General features: G+C 38.5%; 1 protein-coding gene across 2 annotated transcripts in view; it reads left to right on the top strand.

The window, feature by feature from the left end:
• ephb2b (eph receptor B2b) overlaps window positions 1-21,656 on the top strand; it is a gene marked incomplete at both ends in the record, with an annotated part of 114,923 nt that overhangs the window by 60,066 nt on the left and 33,201 nt on the right. The window lies entirely within an intron of this gene.

Raw genomic sequence — 21,656 nt, 5'->3', positions numbered from 1 at the left:
TGTTGCATGCCACTACTGTAGATAAACAGTGCTGTTATATAGTCTACACCCCATGATATTAGAAAAGGGAGGAAAAGGCATGAAAAGGACTTTGAAAGTATAACCAATTAAATTAGGTGAGAAATTCCAAACCTTAGAATTCTTGAGCATAGACAGAAAAAATAAGAGAAGTGTTAAATTGCATTAACATAATTTTTTCATTAAAGTGTCATGCATTTCTACTTTCTTCCTTACGCTTACGGTATCACGCCAGTTTTATACCTGACATATCTCTTGTTCTTGTTTCTACATTCAACAGCCACTCTGAATTTAAATATTTCAGTGACAGACATAGCTAATTCAAACAGATGCTTCACAATAAGCTTCTCAGTGGTCTGCAAGTCACATGTATGATAAGCATTTTTGGCTCAAAGTGTGGAGAATATGAAACAACACAAGGTCCTCTAGTGACAGTCTCGTGGTGAGGTATGCATCAGTGGTTGTAAGTACTTAGAAGTAAGGTTCCTGTTGTTGCATTGGAGCAATTAGATTAAGGAGGAAAGGCTTCAGTAATTCTTCAGCTAAATGTGGCTGTGGATAAAGAGAGTAGGGGGGATCGAGTGCAAAGGTAGGTGCCAGGAAACATGATTGGATAGACATGATTGCATGAAAAACCATAAGGGAGGAGGAAAGGGTGTGTGTGTGTGTGTGTGTGTGTGTGTGGGAGTGGATGGAAGGGGTGGCGGTGGGGGTTGAAAGCAGGAAATGAGTCCCCATAACCTACTGTCAGAATCCCAATTATTTCAGTCTCTTCGTCTGGAGAGGGTTTAAGGATGGAAATCAGTGTAGCACAGACAAAATCCACACCGTCGCTTTTATTTCCCTCGCCACCGCTGTCTTTAATGGCAGCTCTAATTGACTAACAGTGCAAGTAAGGAATAGCCCTGCTGATGACTGGATGACTGTCCACGGTGCTGGAACAAGACTCAAAGCAAAACAAAAACAAACACACACACCCCAAGGCTTTTGCTGCCTTGTGTATTGGACAAACAAGAATGAAGAAAGGTTTGAGCTAGATTGCAGTATTTCCATAAGCAAGTGAACAAGGGAAAACAAAAATGTAATCACTTTCTGTGCACAATAGGCATCCAGACAATATTATGTTAGAGTAAAAGCCACACTTACTCTTTTTGATTGATGGCTGCTTTGACTGCTGTGAGGAGCTGTTAGTTAAGCATAAGGAATACAAATTACTCACTGAGCAGATGTTCATTACTGCAACATTTGCCTGCTAAATGGCATCACAGCCAACATGACTTAATATCTGCATCACAGGCAACATCCTTTGATAATCTTTACTAATCTTTTCATTTAGATCCAGTGGAGAGCTCGTCAAGTGTGTTTGATACAGACGGCCTCTTTGGTATGTACACAGTGTAGGATGTTGGAACAGCATGAGGCGAACAGGCAAGCTCTAAGACATGTCACTGCAGAGGCCTCAGGGGGCATTCAGGGGCTTTTATTCTATCTTCCCCACTGTGATAAGATTGCAAGATGGTCAGACACTTCTTTTTTCCATTTCTCTATTTCTCTGCAGTCTTCTGTTTCTGTATCTGTTCCAAGAAACAGCGAGACCAAGGGGGGAGTGTTGTTCAGTGATGGAAACATTTAACTGTTTTTTGAGATTTACTTGTATAGTTCCTGTGTGAGCTTCTTTTTTTTTAATTTCACATAATTTTTAGCTGCAAATACTAGATTTTTTTATTTGTTTGCTTTAGTGGATAGTTGAAATTTCAACTAATAATTTGGTGTTTTTTGTGTTAACCCCTTCATGCATAAATTAATTTTAAAAAATGCAATTTTTTTTAAGTTAGTCATGATTTATTATTTATTTTAATGCATTTTATAACATATTTATAAAATATCATAATTATATCATGTAAAGCTTGCATAAAATATAGCTTTATCATTTTTCTTTGCCTATTTATTGCAAAGGCATACTTGCGTAATTACATTATGTTCAGTTATATCACATATTGGTTTATTCTGCAGTTAGTGGAAACGTATTAGCTAACTCACAAACATTCACTGAAGTGGTTTATTTACAAAACTACTATCCTCATTCATGAATATGCAAGAAAGAGCTTGTAATTAGGTGTCAAGTACATGACCACTGTGCATGAAAGGGTTCATATTTTAACAATTTTACTTCTGATAACGATAGAAAAGAGGAAAAAAATAAAAGAGAAAAAAACAGACACATAGCCTTGTCCTATATGTTAGCACTGTTTCTCACTGTTGTCACTATGCGAATGTGCACAGTAACCATAAAAAGGTCTGCCAGAAACAGTGTTTACATGTGCAACTCAGTCACACTTAAGATCTATGTCAGATGGATGAGTTACGTTTTACCAACACAGCAATAAATAACTATTATGTGAATATGTGGTGGTCTGCATGGACAGCAGACTGATTTGAGCAGAAATCACATAATAGAACTGTAGAAACACTTGTGACTCCCTTTAGCTGAAATCATTTTGTTACATCACAAGCATAGTTGGTCTGCTGTACGCTTATGCGTATAAATTCTATTGCTTTTATTTTCACAGCACATTTATCATCTGAAGTGATAATCTGACCTGTGATCCCTTCGAATCGCCCTGAACTCAGAGATCACGGCCTTTAAGCCTGTAAACGTTTTCCACATGTTTTTGCACATGTCGGGCTCTGCTCCACATGCCCCCTTGTCACACTCCTCATTATCCCACACCATCTTTTGCATCTCAAATTCTGACAGTTTGACCTCTCATAATCCCAGTACCTCCTTTCACCTCATTGGTCATCTCATCTTCCTGTAGGCCTGGTTCCCTCTCGCAACACCTATGCTTTATGCTTGCGCTCTGAACCCAAGATAGTGCAGACGGTTTTCTGGTGTTCCTCAGCGAAAGAACAGCGGGTTGACAACGCTGAGAATTTATGGCTCTGGTCAAACAGATTGTGATGGAATTGAGAGCTATACAGTACACAGGTCCTCTCAGGCCCCATTTTTCTCACCAGGGACAAGGTCGGAGCGTTGTCAAAACATTCTGGTTTACTCTCCCGGATGTCCTCGACTTTTGTCCTGTCTGTGGAATCATGTCGCCCTCTCAGAAAAGGGAGACTGATGAATCAAGCATCTGCCTGGATAAAAGATGAAAAAACAATCAGGGACACTGTTTAAAGACAGGAATCCCTCTCGAGGATGAGTGACCTTGTTTTCCAAAGAACTCGGTCAACACGAGTGAAAATCATGGTATCTTATGTTGTACGCGTTTGACCTAGATTAGAGATATTCTAAAAGTGAAATCACAGAAAGAGAGAGAGAGAGAGAGAGCATATCCATTCCTAACAGTGGTTAAGTATGTGTATTGTCTCCAAAGTATTGAAGAAAAGAGCACACTATTTACAACTGATCCCTCATTAAGAAGCTAAAAGTGTTGACCCTCTAGTCTGCTTTATTAAAGATGGTAATGCGGTATCATACACCATAACAGATGCTCCATGATGACATGTTTTTGCAATTTTGGTACCTCATACTGGGTAGAACTGGCAACAGCAGATGTTAATTGTATGTATGAAAAAAAAAAAAAAAGTTTGTCATATCTTTTTTGTCAGTTTGCTTGACTGGAATATAGGATCATACGTATGTACCTACAATATAACCTGATTGTACTTCAGTATAAAAGAGATGCTTTCAGAAAGAGAACAGGTTCTACAATAAGTAATATCAGCCACAGACAAGAGATGTCTCTTTTGTTAAAGTAAAGGTGATTAAAGATTAAATGGCTTCACTGGTGTGGCCAAGAACTGGGAGAGAGGATATTAGTATGGAAAGAGCACAGGGACGTGGGGGTTGGGCAATGCATGGGTTATATTAATACGGACACATAGAGAGCAGCAGTTTCCTCCTCCCCTCCTATCAGTGTTGCATGCTTAACCACCTGTCAACCTGTAAAAGGTAACAGGAGAGACCATCTTTTTTTTCAACCTTAATAAGAGAATGGAAGTATTACCAATATAAATATTGTGAATGTTGAACATCCACACTGGTATTCTGGGTTTCAGATGTTTTGATTTCAAATTAGGAATTAGGGATCACTTAGATTTCCTGACATGATTTTTTTAAAGCACTTTTTACAATGTTAAACAAATGTAGAAAAGCTGCTTAATGGGCATGATTTTCTGGAAAATAAAAATTTGAGATGTATTTATTGTTCAATTGTTGCAATCTAAACTAGAGAAAATGTTCATTGAAAACGTTTTAAATCACTAGTTTGAAATAAGATAGATAAAAGTTTGAGTATTTTTAGGGATTACCAGGTTTGTGTGTTAACCAGAAAATCACCATTTTAAACTGAGATGTTTTAATTTTTGTTTTTGGGCTACTATGTGAATAATGCCAGAAATAGTTGTTTTTTCATTTATTCATTTATTAATTTTCCAAACCGCTTAGTCCAATTCATGGTTGGGGGGGAAGTTGGAAGCCTTCCCAGCAATTAGCAAACGATAGGATTCACCTGGACAGGTCACCAGTCCATGGTAGGGCCAACAGCGACAGACTAGTATTCACACTTACACTCGCTCCTAGGGACAATTTAGAGTAACCAATTAACCTAACATGCATGTCTTTGGATGGTGGGAAGAAGCCGGAGAGAACCCATGCATACTCTGGGAGAAAATACAAACTCTACACAGTAAGGCCGCTGTTTGAACCTCCCCCAAGCCAAGGCTCAAAGCAGCAACCTTCTTACTTTGAAGCGACAGTGCTGTTGGTTTTTCAATGAACCACATAAATTTGTCATTCAAAAACACTTTCCCCTTCTTTTTTCACCTGAGTCCACCTGAGTGGATTGCACCTGAGTGCAGTATATCTCTGCCGTGTCATTATAGCTCCAGTGCAGTTCATTTTCTTGGCTATCAAAACGGTTTAGATTCAGAGAGCACAACCTGCTGTTCTCAAAGGAAAACAAAAATTAAAAAAAATAAATAAATAAAAATCTGAGTTCAATTAAGAGCTAATTTCACTTCCAGAGACCAAATCAGAAGAACTAACAAACTGAGCGTATCCTTGGATTCAAGACCGACATTTCTGTTAACCTCAGTGAATCCCTGTGATGTCCACATCAGCTTTATGTAGCCACAGGGGTCTCGGCAGCGTTTGAGCAAAGTCAACAACCAATTCCAGCAGTTTATATTTGCATTTATTTTATTTTGGGATTTAATTCCGTCGTGTTTAGAAATCCACAGGCTAATGTCAACTCTAGAGTAGGAGTGGTGTAGCAAAGTTTTCTGTCATCAGCCTCCCCAGGAGGGTTTCTGAGTGGTTTTAAATTTGAAATTGAACACATGCCTCCGAAGCCCGGCTGGTGCAAACTTAAGTTCTCCCCTTTCATTGACCACATGATTGTGCTTTTTTTCTTTTAACTTACAACCTCTTTGTTTCTGATCCATTGGAGAATCCAGGTGAATAAGGATTTGCTCAACAGACATATTGCTCAAGTCATGCACTCTAAAATGACTATAAAATGTCAAGGCCCCTGGGATATTGATGGCAGAGTTTTAAACTGCAGGTTCATCTACATGGCTCAAGATAAAACAATAAAACCTCTACAAAAACAAGTTTCTGCAGCCCTTTTTGCACTTATTTATCTACTCATAGTGATTACACTTAGTGTTGTCAAACAGTTAAGCTATCTAAATTCGCTGCCTTACTGTTTGCACGCTACACACATGCAACAATAAGCTGCAGAGGATTCAAATGCTGTTAGCATTTGGTCATAAACCACAAATAATAAATGAATTATGTGATAAAGGTGTTTAATAAAGACTGAGATAGCAATGATAACATGTCTTAAGTTGCTTCTTGATTCTCTCCTCCATGTGATATTCATGAGGTGTTGGTCTTTCCTTTTTATTCCTATCATTGTGTTCATTATTCCCAATCCTTTCCTTACCTTTTTTTTTTTTTTTTTAAATTTGTTTTATGCAGTACTCAATTAACTCTGTAATTGTTCAGAATGAGCCTACTTGATGCTGGCAAGAAAACAATCTTGTCCTGGTATAATTGTGGAAGCCTAGTTGAGGGGGATGGGTTGTCATTGCTGCGAGGGACAGCTCGGCTTTGCAAATGCGCTACTTACAGAATTTTTTGGATGTTCAAACTTTTTACATCCCTCTGGGCAGCTGCTAAGCAAATAAATTACTCAGTATAATGAGCTGTTTCGCTTTCTTGTGGAATTCCCATGCTTTTGGCTAAAAGGTACAGTTGGACACAATTTTTGACATTCCTAAAACTCTTGTAAAGGACTGGGTTCATCCAAAGGCTACAGATTTTTTTTTTTTTTTTTTTTCCAGCCATGCCTTAGAAGATGAAAGGCGTAACACAAGCTGCCAGGCTAATCCTTATCTAGTCAGTTTGAATATTCCTAGCAGCACATCCTTTTCTATCAGTGCTTCACGGGTTAGAATAATCTCCCCACCCCCTTCATTACGGCTTTTCAACACCTCTTTGGTCCTGGCTTTGTTAGAAATCCTATTTTCTCACTGTTTTTATTGTAAGGCCTTTAGGGACTCAGTGTTTATGCTAAATTTCATAGAGAAGAAGAAGGTAATACTAATAACCAGGTTAAGCTAATAAGAGGGCTGCTCTGTATTGCTTTGTGTGGAAAACTCGAATAGCCTCCTTTCAGTGTAGTCCTGAGAGTTTGCATGTCCCTATGTTGTTTGAATATCACATTGTAATTTACTTTTTTCTTTAACTTCTTTTAAAACAAGCAGAACTGAATACTTTTAACTGAAGCTTCTGAAGTCAAATATAAATGGGTAGCTCATAAGCTTAAGATTTATTTGCATAGTAAAACAAGGCAATACAAATTCGGATACCATGATGGTAGTCTTGGCTAACTCATTGAACTTGAGGAATAAATTGATACCATTGTTGATGTAAAATCCTTTATCCACATGTTTGTTAAAGTCCTGATTTAATTCTTTGAGAGTCCCTTACTGCCAGAAGGAGAGTTGGGATTGTATTATCAACTTAAAATACATTAAGAAATATACAGTTACATAAGGGCTCATATTTTGTTTCCAACTGACTAAAAAACAGTGTGTCGTTGCTTTGCAAAATGCCTCAGCTGGATAACTTTATGACTCAAAGAGAGACCGATTGGAAAATAACAAGCACTAAAACAGGGACACAGAAAACAGTCAAAACAGAAGAATCACGTACCCTACTCCTCCGGTTCGACATTAACCACCCACCGGTGTTTACTACAAAGCCCGGATTGGCCTCGCGCGTATTAATGCCTGGGAAATGCTCACTTCGTGCTGGGACCAGTGTTCTGGTTTATTGTGGTCATCTTAAGGCTGTGTGGTCTCAGCAGAGTTATGCGCGCTTTTTGGGTAGGTGGGTGGTAGGGGAGGGGGTATGAATGTGTTTTTATGTGCAGGGTGTTTTCATTACACCCCGCCAACATACTTTGTATGCCAGCATCTCAACACACCAGGGCCACCTTTTACTCTCCTTGCAGTTTTGGTATCTCCTCTCTGTGAAGTAACAGGCTTACAAGACTGTCTGGATTATATTAGTCATAGCTATTAATGAAGCTTCTTTGATTCTGCTCTTCTCTTTGCCATTTTAGCCTTTTTTTCCCCAAATGTGCTTGTCATGATGCGGGTGAGAATTTTGGAAATACATTCTCCAGAAAGCAACTTCGACAACTTGTTGTCTCTCAGGGAGACAGACATTAAAACTGAGCAGTGAAGTAGCAAGACACAGGCAACATTTTTCCCCCATTTTACAAACAAACAAAAATGGCTGTATCAGTTGTGATAGTGTTTTGTAGTTTATTTTTGGTCACAGGTCGTATTTCTAACAAACATGTCTACAACTGACTTCTGACGAGAATGTTTTTCAGTTTAACACAATGTGGTGGTTTTTGATCTTAATTTCAGACATTCTTGGCTTTCCAAAGCATATATTCGGCAAAATCAGCTACTCAGCATTTTTGGTATGGTACTTTTATACTACAAACCACCGATTGTAGTGTAAAAAAAACATTGACATGAATTTGGTTGGTGTTTTTATTTTCTTGCAAACCCAAGTCTTAGTTGTATGTTGCTTTCTTGTTCATGTAGAAAGAAAATCAATCCAAAGTACAAAGGTAATTAGATTATTATTTTTAAAAAATTGAAACACTTTATCTGTATGTAGTTCTTTTAAATAATTGTGAAAAAAAATAAGTAGAGCTTAGTTTGAAAAAAAAAATCAAATATTAATCAAATAATAATTGATTAATAATAATAATAATAATAATTACAAGGAAAATAGGATGTAGTTTATTCATATTGTTTCATTTTTATTCTTTCATTCTTATTTAACCTTTTATTTTACCATGAGAAAAAAAGAAAAAAAAATATCCAAAGGGGAACCTGGCTTGGAGGCACAACAGTTAAATACAAAAAAACCCACAGGAAACTTAATGTTAAAACATTATAAACTCATTTAAAACCAGTTCATGAAAAGCAGTTCCACTCTTCCATTTAAGTTTGTCTGTGCAGTTTTGAAATCGCTCAATGAAGTAAAACACTGAATCTGTCATTGAAGTACCGTGAAGGTTAATATCACTGAGCAGAGCCTGACATTTTCAGCCACCATATGGGATATCTCAGCAATCTGTAGAGAGTATTTCTCACTGAAGAAGACAATCCGAAGGCATTTACATCTAAAATGAGCAGGCTCCTCTCAAGACCAGCACTGATATATTGATGTCTTTCATTCCTCGCGGAGCCTTGTTAACTCCTCCTAGCGACCTTCTTACTAAATATAGCAATTCATGTATTGATTTGGGGACACAGTACATTCACAGCATGCCTCCGCGATAATGACCTATTTCAACAGATTTTTTTGTAGATTATCTTTTTCCTTGCTTTTGATGCATCCTTCACGAGGAGTCTGAGGAGAGAAGACAGACCTGCTAAATGGAGATCAACATAAGCATGGCCTGGTTGTATTGTATACATAATCTGTGCAGTCAGCCTGTGCAATTGCATGTCAAAGCTTCAGTTTTATCAAGTTTTGATTATCACGTCAGTATTTGTATGCTCTTTGAGACATCAGCAGATGCTTTACTTCACTGTGATGCAAAGTTGCATTACAGTACGAGAATCAATTGTGCTTACAAGCAGCATGATTAACTACAGATCATTCACAGTATTGTACCTCACTGCTATTAAAGTGTGGCAATGGGGAATAGGGGCCAGCAAAACCTTGCCAAAAGATGTCTTAAATTCCATCTGTGAATGCACCATGCCAGCAGGCATACTTCCCATTACTTAATGGCGAACTGCGATTGAAATCGCAGCTCTGAGGTGTCTGACAGTATTGTCCTGCCAAAGGGATGGGCAACAACAAGATCACTGGTATGCTATTCAAAACAGCTGAGATCCAGATACACAATCATTGTTTTATGAAAACATTTTAATGTCATGCCTAAATACCTCACTATTTATGTGTTTGTTCTTTCAAACGAAACATCTCAGTCAAGATTAGGCCGCAAACTGTCAGGCTTTGTCAAGTAATTTGAGACTATGCAAAAGGAAACAACGTATTAGCTACAGTGTGCTGTCATATTTGGGAGAACAATCTTTCATTTAAAACTAATTTGTCAGCACTATTCCTATTTTCTGTTATGCTCATTTCAGGATTTTGCCCTCAATGGAAGTAATTCATCCGAAGGACTTTCTCCACTGGCATTTTCATTCAACCAGGAGATTGTTATCAGGCAAATCACAAAACCCCTGAGAACATAAGTCCTTCCTCCTGCTTTACCCATTCACAGACTTTCCAGGGACTGTCACAATCAGGTCTTTGTGGGCCCGGCTTGTCTGTCATCTCTCTGGTTCTGTTGATGTGGGCCTCGTGCTGAGAGCGTGGACTTCTCATGCACCACACTAAGCGCTAGCTAATTGAGCTTGTCGGACTAGAACCTGTTGGTGTGCTGATAAGAAGGTATATGACGTCCTTGGAGGCTGCTGTTAATGTCTTTTGGGACATTTTATTTTACATTTTATTAATTAATTTATTATTTCCTGTTTGGAAAAGTAGGCAAAAAGGAGAATACAAAAATCCCACCAATGTCTATAATTTTTCTTAGAAGTTCTTTTATTACCAAATATATGAAAAGTAAGGGAGGGAATTGTGTCCGTTAAAAAAGTTTAAATAATTAAAAAAAAACAAAAACAAAAAAAAAACGTCTTCTTGGCAGTAAATAATTTCTTCCCGTATCCCCATCTAACTGCAAAACAAAGTGATGGAATTCTTCATTCCTCCCCTCTTCTTTGTACCAGAACTGCTGGACAAACTGGACACAAAAAGTAGTTTTTAAGAAGGATCAGCATTTGAGAAACCTGAACTACAAAAACACGTGTGATGGAAATATGCTTTTGATATTTTGGACATTTTGTTGGAAAGCTGACAGACTGAGTGTTTCTGCAAGGCTAAGGTGTGTAAAGAGTGTATGACCTTCATATGTGTGCCGTTGGTGGGGATTTTAGTCTTAGTGTAACTGGCATGACCCCTGCTAGCCTTTCTGGGATAATCTTACTGCCTTCAGGACCCCAAAACTAATCTGCCATTGTCTCTGTTGCAGGCCATCACTCATTTGAGGCTGACTCAACTTTTCAGAGATCATCATATTCGCAAAACTAGATTTTAAACCAGCTTTGTGTGGCTTTTCAGCTCAGGCATGTATATGAGAATTGAATTGATTTTTATCTCCTCTCAACTGCAGAAAATAACTAGTCTACATCGGCACAAAAATATGTTTTGATGATTCACATTACTGTCGGTTCATGAGTAAGAACAGCTACCCACCAGATAGTGGATGTGTCTACTTAATCATTATGGTTTTTCTGTGACATCTTTAGCACCTCAGCATTAATGTCAGAGATGATATGTGTTGACCTGTATGGATGTGTTGAATAGGCAGTACTGGAATGTGTCACACCAAAGAGAAATCTGTCTGTAAGCCAGTGGACTCTGCTAAAATAATATGATGTGCTGATGTATAAAGGTTACATCTGAAAAAATGAACATGACAAAACAAACCCCAAATAAGATATCAGACTTATCATTAACTAATGTTAACAAAATTTCTAATGTGTTCTAAAAAAATAAAACGACTTTCTAAACCAGAGTTCCTCATTGCACGGCTTGCGAGCCACATGCGGCTCACTTACTCTTGACTTGTCGACTTGTGAAGCAGCCGCTGGCTTTCTGAAATGCTATCTAAACAAATCATAATAATCCTCTCCACAAACAAGAGGTGCGGGCTGCTTACAAAAACTTTGCTGTCCTAACGGCCCTAACTGACCCTGTCAAAGTTGCCAGTTCGGTAAGGTTCAGCTGCACCGAACCCTGCCAAAGAGCTGCTCCGTCGGTTGCTCCGCATACACACACATATAAATATATATATATGTATATATATATATATATATATAATATATATATATACACTTGCAAAATACCCCTGAAACCTGTTCAGGTGCAGTTTTAATGGTGTGTGGAATATATTGTGGGGGTGCTTTGTGTGTTTTTGAACCTTTGTGAATGTGAAAATTTTGAGGTAAAATCTTCTTTTGCTGCTCTGACTGTTATGAGCTGAATTTCCATGGACGTATTATTCATCTACGAAGCCAGCTTTAAGTGATCAGATTTAACCATTTATCACAAGTTCAGTTGTCAAATTTTTTAGAAAGAGTATTTTGAAACCTAGGTGAAGGTGAAAAAAATATCAGTTAGATTTCTTTTTTCCTTTTATAAAATGTTTAAACAGTTTCCAGGGGAAAGTACTAATATTTGTTCTTGTGCTCTGCTGATAGAAACCGTATTGCACATTTGAGTTTTTTCATGTGTGTTAAGTGTGAGTTTATACTTCGATACATGAATGCGTATAAAAAGGTATGCTTTTTTTTCTTTCTGTTTTGTTTTCTGTAGTAGATCAGACAGATGATAGAATTTGTTCAGATTATGTACTGCCTCATTAAATGCTCATGGTCGGAAGAATTGATATAATCTGTAATAAATACACTCCAGAGAGAGATAGCTGAAGAAATAAAACCCAGCTTCTGTACTCTATACTCATACTCCATCTTAGGGAACTGTTTGTCTTCTGTGCTGTATGTGTGAGTTTTTATGTATTGGAGTGGGACAGTGACAGGATCCAGCACCAGCTGCTCCTTGCCCCCCCACCCCTATTCCTTCATCCTGTCCCCCTTTCTCTCTGCTTCGTCTTCCCCACCCCTTGTCCCCACTGACTGGACAACATGCAGCCCCTTTATGCCACCTGTCCATCAGCGAGACTGCACCTTAGGGAGCCTCTGTTGCTGAGCTTGGAACTGCCGCTTGCTGCCTTTGTTTGGACTCTGGTAAAGCACCCCCCCCCCCCCCCCCCCCCCCCCCCCCCCCACCTCTCTCTTCTCTTTCTCAGCTCTCTTTTGCTCTCTGTGCTGCTCTTTACAAACACAGACACAAAAAGACACATACAGACAAGTGATTGCTTCTGTCAGCCATTTCCTATATCTGCCTCCAGGCACAAAGGACTCCAGCACCACTACCCATCTCTCAGCTTGCTTCTCACCTGTGGTGGCAGGAATGCCAGCCAGTGTTGGGCAGAGAATAGATGCTGGCTGCTTAACGAGATAAGAAAGATTGATGTCAACATGATTCTGATTATGTTCCTCGTGTTGTGAGTAGCTCTTGAAACAGTAAGACAACATTAACAGGTTCTTTTTTTCATGGACTGGGCAACATAATTCAGCCAAAATTGCTTCTTATCTCTACCAAGACATATATATGAATTGTGCACTGACTTGCTGTATGTCTTCAGCAGGTCGTTGAGATTATTTATCATCAATTCGTTCCACTGCTCTCCTTCTTCTACCTTTCCCATCCTTTTTCCTCCACTCTCTTCCTCCACCTACTCCCACTGTCATCAGCAGTCTGTGACTACGATCAGGGTTGTAAGGTCTAGGTGCAGCCTGCATAACAGTGCGGGGAAGCTGCCTTACATAGCAATGGCTCCTGTTGCCCTAGCAACTGTATGTCCTTGAGAAAAGGGCACATTTGGGGGTATTGGAGGCTAAGGCAATGGCAGCCCCTATCAAAACTCATAAAGACTTCAGGCAAATCAATCTGCTTGTTTCAGAGAGTGCTTTTGTAAAAACCGTCCTCTGCAAATGCCTTAAAAATGTGTGAATTGTATGCTGAGAGCTGTGGTATGGGCTGTGGTATGGACTATGTACAGTGTTATGTGAGCTACTGTTCATGGGTTGGGGGAATAAAAGGATTTCCAATGCAACTCATTTCAAACTTGCTGTACAGTCTTCAGAAAGTGATGGGCGGATGTTTCAAGGGATGCCCTTCATTCTGTGGTGCAGTGTGCAATTTGCTCTCACGAAGGCAAAGGCGAGATTTAATTTAGGCAGACCACATTCTTTTGTTTTCCTCAAACATGAGAACTCCACAATGGTTTCACTGTTTTAATGGTAGGAAACTGCAGACTCCTTAACGCTTTTACTCGTTTTAAAGTCTTATTGAACTCGGAATTGGCTTTGTTTGGAATAATTTGAAGTTTCCTTTTTCTTTTTTTGTTTCAATAACTCGTGGACTGGGTCCTTATCAAGGACTTTTTAATGACACAGGTCAGCTGTTAGCCAAACCGAGCCAGCTAATGACTCCACCCATGAACTTCAGCTTGTCCCCTGGAGATACTGAAGAGTTTCAGAAAGCTAACAAGATAAATACTGATAATCTGTAAGATATCCGTAGACTTTTCAAGGAGTTATAGTGGACACATGCCCTACTAACCAGCTATATGAATGTGGCTCTTGAACAGAGTATTACATTCTCAGCCCTTCATCACACTAAACCTTGATAACCTTCCAATTTAGTTCATTTTTCTGATCCACACCAAACCATCAACTGTCATGGACCAAGGTAATGCTTGACAAATCAGTTTGTTAACAACTTAAAACATCAACAAGTAGTCATGATCTTCACAACTGGCCCTAAGACCCGCAATAAGATGATAATCAGAAACATGTATTGCCCTGGTTTTCAGCAACAAAATACAAAAACTGTTCAGTATGGTGACTTGTTTATCTGACCCCCATTCTGGTGTTCTTTCTAAAAAAAAATCTAAAAAGAGCCTTGTTTGTCCTCTTAATCAAACATCAAATCAGGCAAGACCACCTGAAAGTGAAAGGCATTTGGGAAATTATAACAACTATTCAAGAAATAATTAGAAGGTTCCAAAATTAAAACAAGGAAAAAAAAAAAAAAATCAGAGAAAAAGTTCCTACCTTGGCTAAACAGTAACATCTGTTACGTCAAAACCAAAGACGCATTTGGAGTGGACACAGACTCTCTCATTATTAAAGTCAGAATCAGTCCCTTAGTATTGGTCAATTTTAACACCAATCTGCAAATCCAGAGAGCCCACGGAAATGGATCTATAACATTACTGACCTGTTGTATCCTTCCAGCCGTGTCTGATGGTCATGAAGTCACTGCTGCTTTGTCTTATACTATTTTATGGGACTTTGTGCAGCTGTATAAAGTCCAACAGCAGGTTAAACCAACTGTAATAGGGAATGAGATATACATTTTTTATAACACTGGGATGTGATATGATTTATTAAGGCCTTCGTTGTGGTTTCAAAGCCATTCTTTAATAATGGATAAGGAAATTCATTGAACAGAATAAATTAAACTGTTTGCGAACAACTGAACACCATACATACAGGTTAATCCCATCCTAATGGATTAAACTACAAAATGAATTAACGCATCTGTGCAGTTGTCTGCACAGCCACTTGGGGGACCATGCAGCAGTTTTAAATTATATACCATTATTTGCATTACCAAACATGCTTTCACTCTCTTTAATAATATGTAATTTTATATAATGGAATACAATGTCGATGATTTCAGTTTGGCAAGTGAAGGTTTTACAAGCCCACTTAAATAAAGATTGATGCCAGCAGTAGGGACTTCCTCTTGACACACCCCATACATCTACAGTTTGCTGTACCAAAGGGGTTTATCAGCCTGATTGGAACCCTACATCCTCTGGAGAGCAAGCTGTCAAGCGATCTGTCTGCATGAAATGACCCTTTCCACTTTATTCCACATAACTGCCCACCCTCTACCCCTGTTCATATTCCTGCCCTGCACAGATACATGTCGGCTCAGTCGCCTGTAATTTCACCATTCCAGATTTGTGCCTCTTTTTCCCCATTTTATTTTTCAGGGGGAAAAAAATCGGTAGAGAAGAAAAAAAGAGTGCTTTGAAAATTCCAGACATTATTACTGTGCTGCCGCTGCATGTATGGCTCCACTGATGCTCTCCTTTCATCTCTCTTTCTTCCTTTATTGACAGATGGTAGTTATCAGACAGTATGGAAATATTGCGGAAAAGATAGTTTTCAATACTTTTTTTTTTTTTTTTAAACCCCCTTTGGTATTTATGACTTGATGATCATCATGGTCTAAAACATAATGTCACTCTGCTTGTTTGAATGGGAAAAAAAACACTAATATTTATCACATGGGCATGATTCTTTCTAAAGATTTAATGTTTTAAGAGGTCAGGTAACCAAGGCAACTGATTACTGAAGCATCACCATGTTAACCAATTAAACACTTGAGACTGGAAATTAGAAAAAAACAACAACAAAAAACATCTTTAGATTCTTGAACTCTATACAAATAGTTGTGAAATGAGCAATATGTGTATATATATATATATATATGTATATATATATATATATATATATATATATATATATATATATATAATTGAGTATTATTTTTGGACAAAGTCAAGGAATTAATGAGAAATCCAGTCACTGAGTGGTAAATTAATTTACACTTGTTGTTACATGACCAGTATTACCATAACAAAGTATTTTTAGCCTCCACGGACATTCTGAACAGCACTTCACACTTCTTTTTGTCCTTGTAAATATACCTTGTGATAGTGAGCCCTGTGTATGTGCCACATATATGAGGTTAAACCCTTGCAGTGCAAGCTGAATTTGTCTTCTGGACAGTGGCCATATTGAGTTTATTATTAGCTCACTGCTTTATGGTCTGTATTTTTTCATGTTTTGATGTATATGTGTCAGAGGAAGATTAAATTAAATGAGATCTGGATGTGTTCATGTGAGGCAGTATCCTGCGTTGTATGTTTCTTGGAAGGGTGTACATATATTGTATGTCCTGTTTATGTGTGTAGCTTAAGTCCAAGCCTTGCTGAGGTACCCTCAGAGCTTATTTCCCAGGTGTCCCACATTTCTAGCTAATCTGCCGCTCACTTTGGCTTCTAATCTGTCCCAAAGGAGTCTGCTGGAAGGAGGAGGATTGGGGATCTGTGCTCTATGACAACTGCTGAGATGATGCAGCTTAAGGCAAAATGCTGAGGAGAAAAGTCACTTTCTAGTCATCCTTCTGCCTTCCCATATCGCATGACACAAGAATCACATACCGTACAAAAACAGATAATAACACAGTTATGCACAGGTTTACATTATTCATTCATACAAGATGACTGGATCAGCAAGCATCCAAATAATGTGTTAATACCACTTAAACACAGACTGCATATCTGCAAAATTCAAAAAGAAAACCTAAAAGTGGCCAGTAGTAATTAGTAGTAATTATCATGACATTTATCTTCATTTTGATATGAAATTTTACACCAATCTGATATTTCAAGTGCTAAATGCAGTGTTAGTGACTGTGACGTCCTTCAGTTACTCTCCAGCCACTCTGAAAGTTAAGCTCTAAATGTTGAACATGAGGTGGGTTTCTTTGAAAAATAACCCATTTATTTGACCCCATCTATTCCCTAAGTTTGTACACCCTGATCTACACCTTGTAGGTCACCTGTGGTTACCTTAAAACACTGGAGTTGTCCTGGCTCACAATGTAAAAGACCACACAGAGTCCCAGACCTGTTAATTGCACAAGACATGGAAACCTACAGGGAGAAATGAATATATCATTTGTGTATGTTTGGGGTGAAGTGAATGCCAGTTGTCTAATAGCTTTCACACAAGCCTGATTGAATTAGATGGCCAGGAGGACCGCGTTCCTAATTTAATCATGAGAGTCTGTGTTCCAAACAGTGCTAGCTTGTGTTCCCCGTGGAAGTGCTTAAGCAGGGGGAGGGTTTGTGGTGGGGGCAGGGGGTACTGGCTCAGTCTCGTTCCCAGCTATAGACACACAACTTGTAGCTGGCGTTCTCGGCTCTATGTCTGGCCACGACTGGCGTTTTACAGTCACACTCTACTTGATGGTTTACTGTATTTGTGATGTCAGGATTGTAGATGCAACAGCACAGCTATTGTACAAGGTAACAAGTTGTCTTGATCTAATTTCTCCTCTGGTGGAACAGCGCTGTATCTTGATATCCTCTAATCTGTCACCACTATGATTCATAGCATTTTTACAAGCTGCTTCAAAGCCAGTAAAGGACTATAGATGTACTCAGCTCTCGGGCCCGGTCCTCTTTGGTCAAAATGGAATACGGGGAAACACCTACCATACACACACACACACACACACACACACACACACACACACAATCCCTCTGATGCTAGCCATTTTCACTGCTTTCAGCACTTTTTCCTGCTGTGCTCACAAAACGCACCTCTTCTGTTTTTTTTTTTGTTTTTTTTCTTTTACCCCTGCAGGCTTTTGTCTCTCACACCTTCAACACCACACACACATGCACAACCCTTGTCCGTCTTTGTATCCCTTGTCTCTTCTTTAAGGGTGTGTTCGTTAAATAAAGCAGTTTTCTGGAGGGTCTGTTGGGTCTTGAAAAGAGAGAAAAAGGAAAATGGGGTGGAGATGCCCGGAGGGGGTGTGCTATGGTTGCTGTGATGCTGCAGACTTCTGGACAAAGAGTTTTCCTGTTTTCAGTCGTAGATCAAACATGGTGGATGAAGGAGACTGGAAAGTTGTTGCAGTATGTTTTTGTTTTTTTTGTTGTTTTTTTTTCTTAAGAATAGGTTCGGTTTTGGACTGTTTTGAAACAACTCGATGATTATCCATAAGTTCACCTGCCAACCCGCTGGACATGTTTAAAACCTCAGCTTTTGCTAAGTCTCTGTAAGCGTTGTGTCACTAACCAACATACAAGCAACATACAAATGCCTAAAAGGCCAGCATGGCTGTTCACATAAATATTGGCTTGTTTTTTATGCCCCTTCCCCCAACCAACCAACTCCCCACACGCACACACACACATATTGACACACTTTGTAGCATTTAGATGTTTTTTTTTTGTTTTTTTTTGCTGCAGGTCTCTTCTTTAATGTGCTATAAATCACTGTGTCTGTAACAGTCAGGAAAACTTTGAAACAACCAGCAAATTACCTGCTATAAAAACTAAGCAGCACCCTAGTGCTCTGACTTACCTTGCCTCACAGCTCCTTCTGTACTATTTTTATTCTGTGAGTCTTGCAAAAACCCCTAATTAAAGCTTTTATGTCGCCATATATTATTAGCAGTCATAAACATAGGCAGACGAAAGCAGCTGGGGGTTCGGTGTGTGTGTGTGTGTTTGAACATTCAGAAGATGTTTTAAGATGTAGCTTCGGATTAAAGTAACATAAAACTTGGTGTTTAAATGATCAGGCAACAAAACTATTTTCCTCTACTAGCAGAAGTTTTATTTATTTGCATTTAAGTTTTAAATGGATGGCTGCCTTCTGTGTGCCTGGAAGCAGTTTAAGGTGATCTGGGCCTTTTGACACAGGTCCCATTAAAATGGAGGCTGTAGTGTTTATGAATTCCCTTAATGCTTTTCGCCATGGCTTTTGTTCTTGACTTCTTGCCACGTTTCATTGTCAGTCCCATTTCTAAGAGCCATGTTTGCAGTCCCCAGATAAAAGAGCAAAACGTGGTGTGTTTGCTCGATGCTTTTGATGATATTAATAACTTTGTGTAGAGACGAAACAAGCAACAGCAGAGCTGTTGTCAATGAATATTCTTACAGTAATTATCGCTTCTTGCCAGGAGGATCTCAGAAGTTAGAGCGAACATGAAAAAAAAAAGTAGCCTTTAGTTCTCATGTGTTTAGCACCACTGCCAGCATGATGATCAAACCGCTCAACAGCAGCTATCTGGCAGGTGGGGAGGTTGGGAATTAAAGCCCTGATCTGATTTTTAATCACTGCTCTCCATGTCTCTGCTGCTCTACATCTGACACCAGCCAACTGTGCAACTCTTAAAATCTGTCATCTGAGTATAAAGTGGAAATTCCCCAAATATTTCCCTAAAATAACGGCCATGGCAAAGCACAGAGGAATGCAAAGACATATTACTCTTACATCTTCAACTGAATGGGATGGATTTTGCAAATATTTTTTCTAGATTTGGTTCAAGTCTCTTTTACCATAAATCATAGTTATCACTGGGACTAGTTTTCTGCAGGTAAATATCTGTCACTGAATGTTGTGTGGGTTGTTTTCTTTTCTAATGAGTCGCCTGTTTTTATCTAAAACCTGTTAGTCAGAATCATCTGCTTCTTTTAAATATATAACAATACATGAAAGATTTATCTATAAATGAAAGGGATTATGGGTTTTTTTTGTTTGTTTTTTTTTGTGGTTTCCACAAGGAACTAAAGACTTATCACATTATTCTAAGGCACTTTTCCACTTTTTAAAATGTTCCTTACAAGTACAGCTGTAGCAACAGGCTTTACAAACGCAATAGAATCTCACAGTCCTGCTGGAAGTAGGGTTACTATAGTATGATCTTTTTCATGTAATTTCGATACTGTTTTAATGACTATAAAATAAGCAGAGGATAATGTCTGATGGTTTGGTGTTCAGTGGAAACAATTTAAATAACCCACTAGAGGGTTATTCATCAGCAACCACAGAATATTTAGGTCCAACCACTGTGGAAGCTTGGCATCATGTGGCTTTGTGAGTGTGAGTCAGTTATTTTAATTCACTTTCCCTTTTGAAGCTTTTAAAGCCATTTCTCAGAATGTCACACACGTTTACGTTTAAAGTGGACACTAACTTACAAAATTCTTTGGATTGAAAATAACTCACACACACAGCCATTCTCTCCCCTCGTTTCTTTGTTTCTACCTTTATACTCCCACCCCCACTACATCTTTATACTGTTTCATATGGCGGTGATCCTCAGAGACCCGCACTCTCATAGTCCTCACTGTGCCTCCGAGGTCCAATCCCAATTCCCCACATAGCTGTTGCCTGGGCCTCATTCACAGACCCTGTTGACTGGCAGTGTGAATGTCCAGGCCTCATGTTTCGCTTGGTGCCCAAAACCTTTACCTCCATCAATCATGGAAGAAGAAAAACATGTCAAGGCTAATTCTTTGTGAAGAGATCTTTAAGATTACTTTGGATTTATTTGGGTGATTTCTGGTGTTTAGGGTAATCTGTAACATACAGTATGTGGCATACATGCTTTACGAGGCACAGCCTGTTTTTCTTGAATATAAATAAAATGTCTTATTGTGTTTCAAAGCATGCAGTTGCTTAAATGTTCTCTGATTTTGTGTAAAAAAATTGTTGAGGTACTGATGTGTTTATTAAAAATATTACAGCTTTTTTTTTTTTTTTTTTTTTAAAAAAAAAAAAAAAACATTTTTAGAGCACATTTGTCTTATGCTGAGTCTTTTCTAAGATGTCTTCATCTCCCACAAATAGAGAATTAAGCTTGTAAAGGTGACGGCTGTGATTGTTGCATTTGTTTTACAAATGGGGGGAAACAGCATTAAATCAGAGGTCTGAACAGTCTCAGAGTACATTGATGTGTTTTTCTAGCATAAACATTGGACTGGACCTGGACTAATTCTGTTTTGTGATTTGACCCTATTTAACAGGAACCACAGCTGCAAGAGTTTTCATGTTCCAGATGTTATTGCTGAGCTTCAAGCTCCAGAATTAAATAATGGCTGTTTTTTAAAAGAAGTGTTTAAGTTTTCTTTAATGGATTTTTTTAATTTAATTTTTTTTTTTTTTTTTGTCAGGAATTTACTTATGTTAAAGAAAAATTTTCAAATTCACATATGTAAATCAGCTTTGATAGTTCAATTTAAAAAGTACTGCCTTTAGCCTAAAATACTTAACTCAAAATAATAAAATATTTTCAAAAGGAAGCACATGTAATGGAAAATGTTCTTTGTGTTCTTTCATTTGACAGAATGTATTACTCTTACTCTCATACTCCTACTAAAGATAAGCAATATACTAAAAGACCTGGGGGGCTTTAACTTGAGAGAAACAACATGTCTCATGTGTGGATTTTTCAGGTTACTGTACTTCCAACACCTCTGGATTTCTATTCTGTGTGCAGGGTCACGTGGGAGCTGGATTACCAGAAGCAAAACCAGAGCTCTTTATATGGTGCAGGTGCAAATGCTAGAAAAAAACAAACAAAAAAAAACAAAACATTTTCTTTGTTGTTGTTGTTTTTAGCAGTGAGTATTTACACAAAAAGTGACTGGAGAGGAACAGTTGAAAATTAATAGCTGATGCATCGTATATGTGCCACACCAGGTCTGTGAGGATTGTATTTACCTCAC

This window comes from Telmatherina bonti (genome assembly GCF_933228915.1).
Source record: "Telmatherina bonti genome assembly, chromosome: 6".
NCBI classification, from domain to species: domain Eukaryota; kingdom Metazoa; phylum Chordata; class Actinopteri; order Atheriniformes; family Telmatherinidae; genus Telmatherina; species Telmatherina bonti.
The sequence above is the reverse complement of the archived record's forward strand: the minus strand, read 5'-3'. Positions and strand labels throughout refer to the sequence as shown.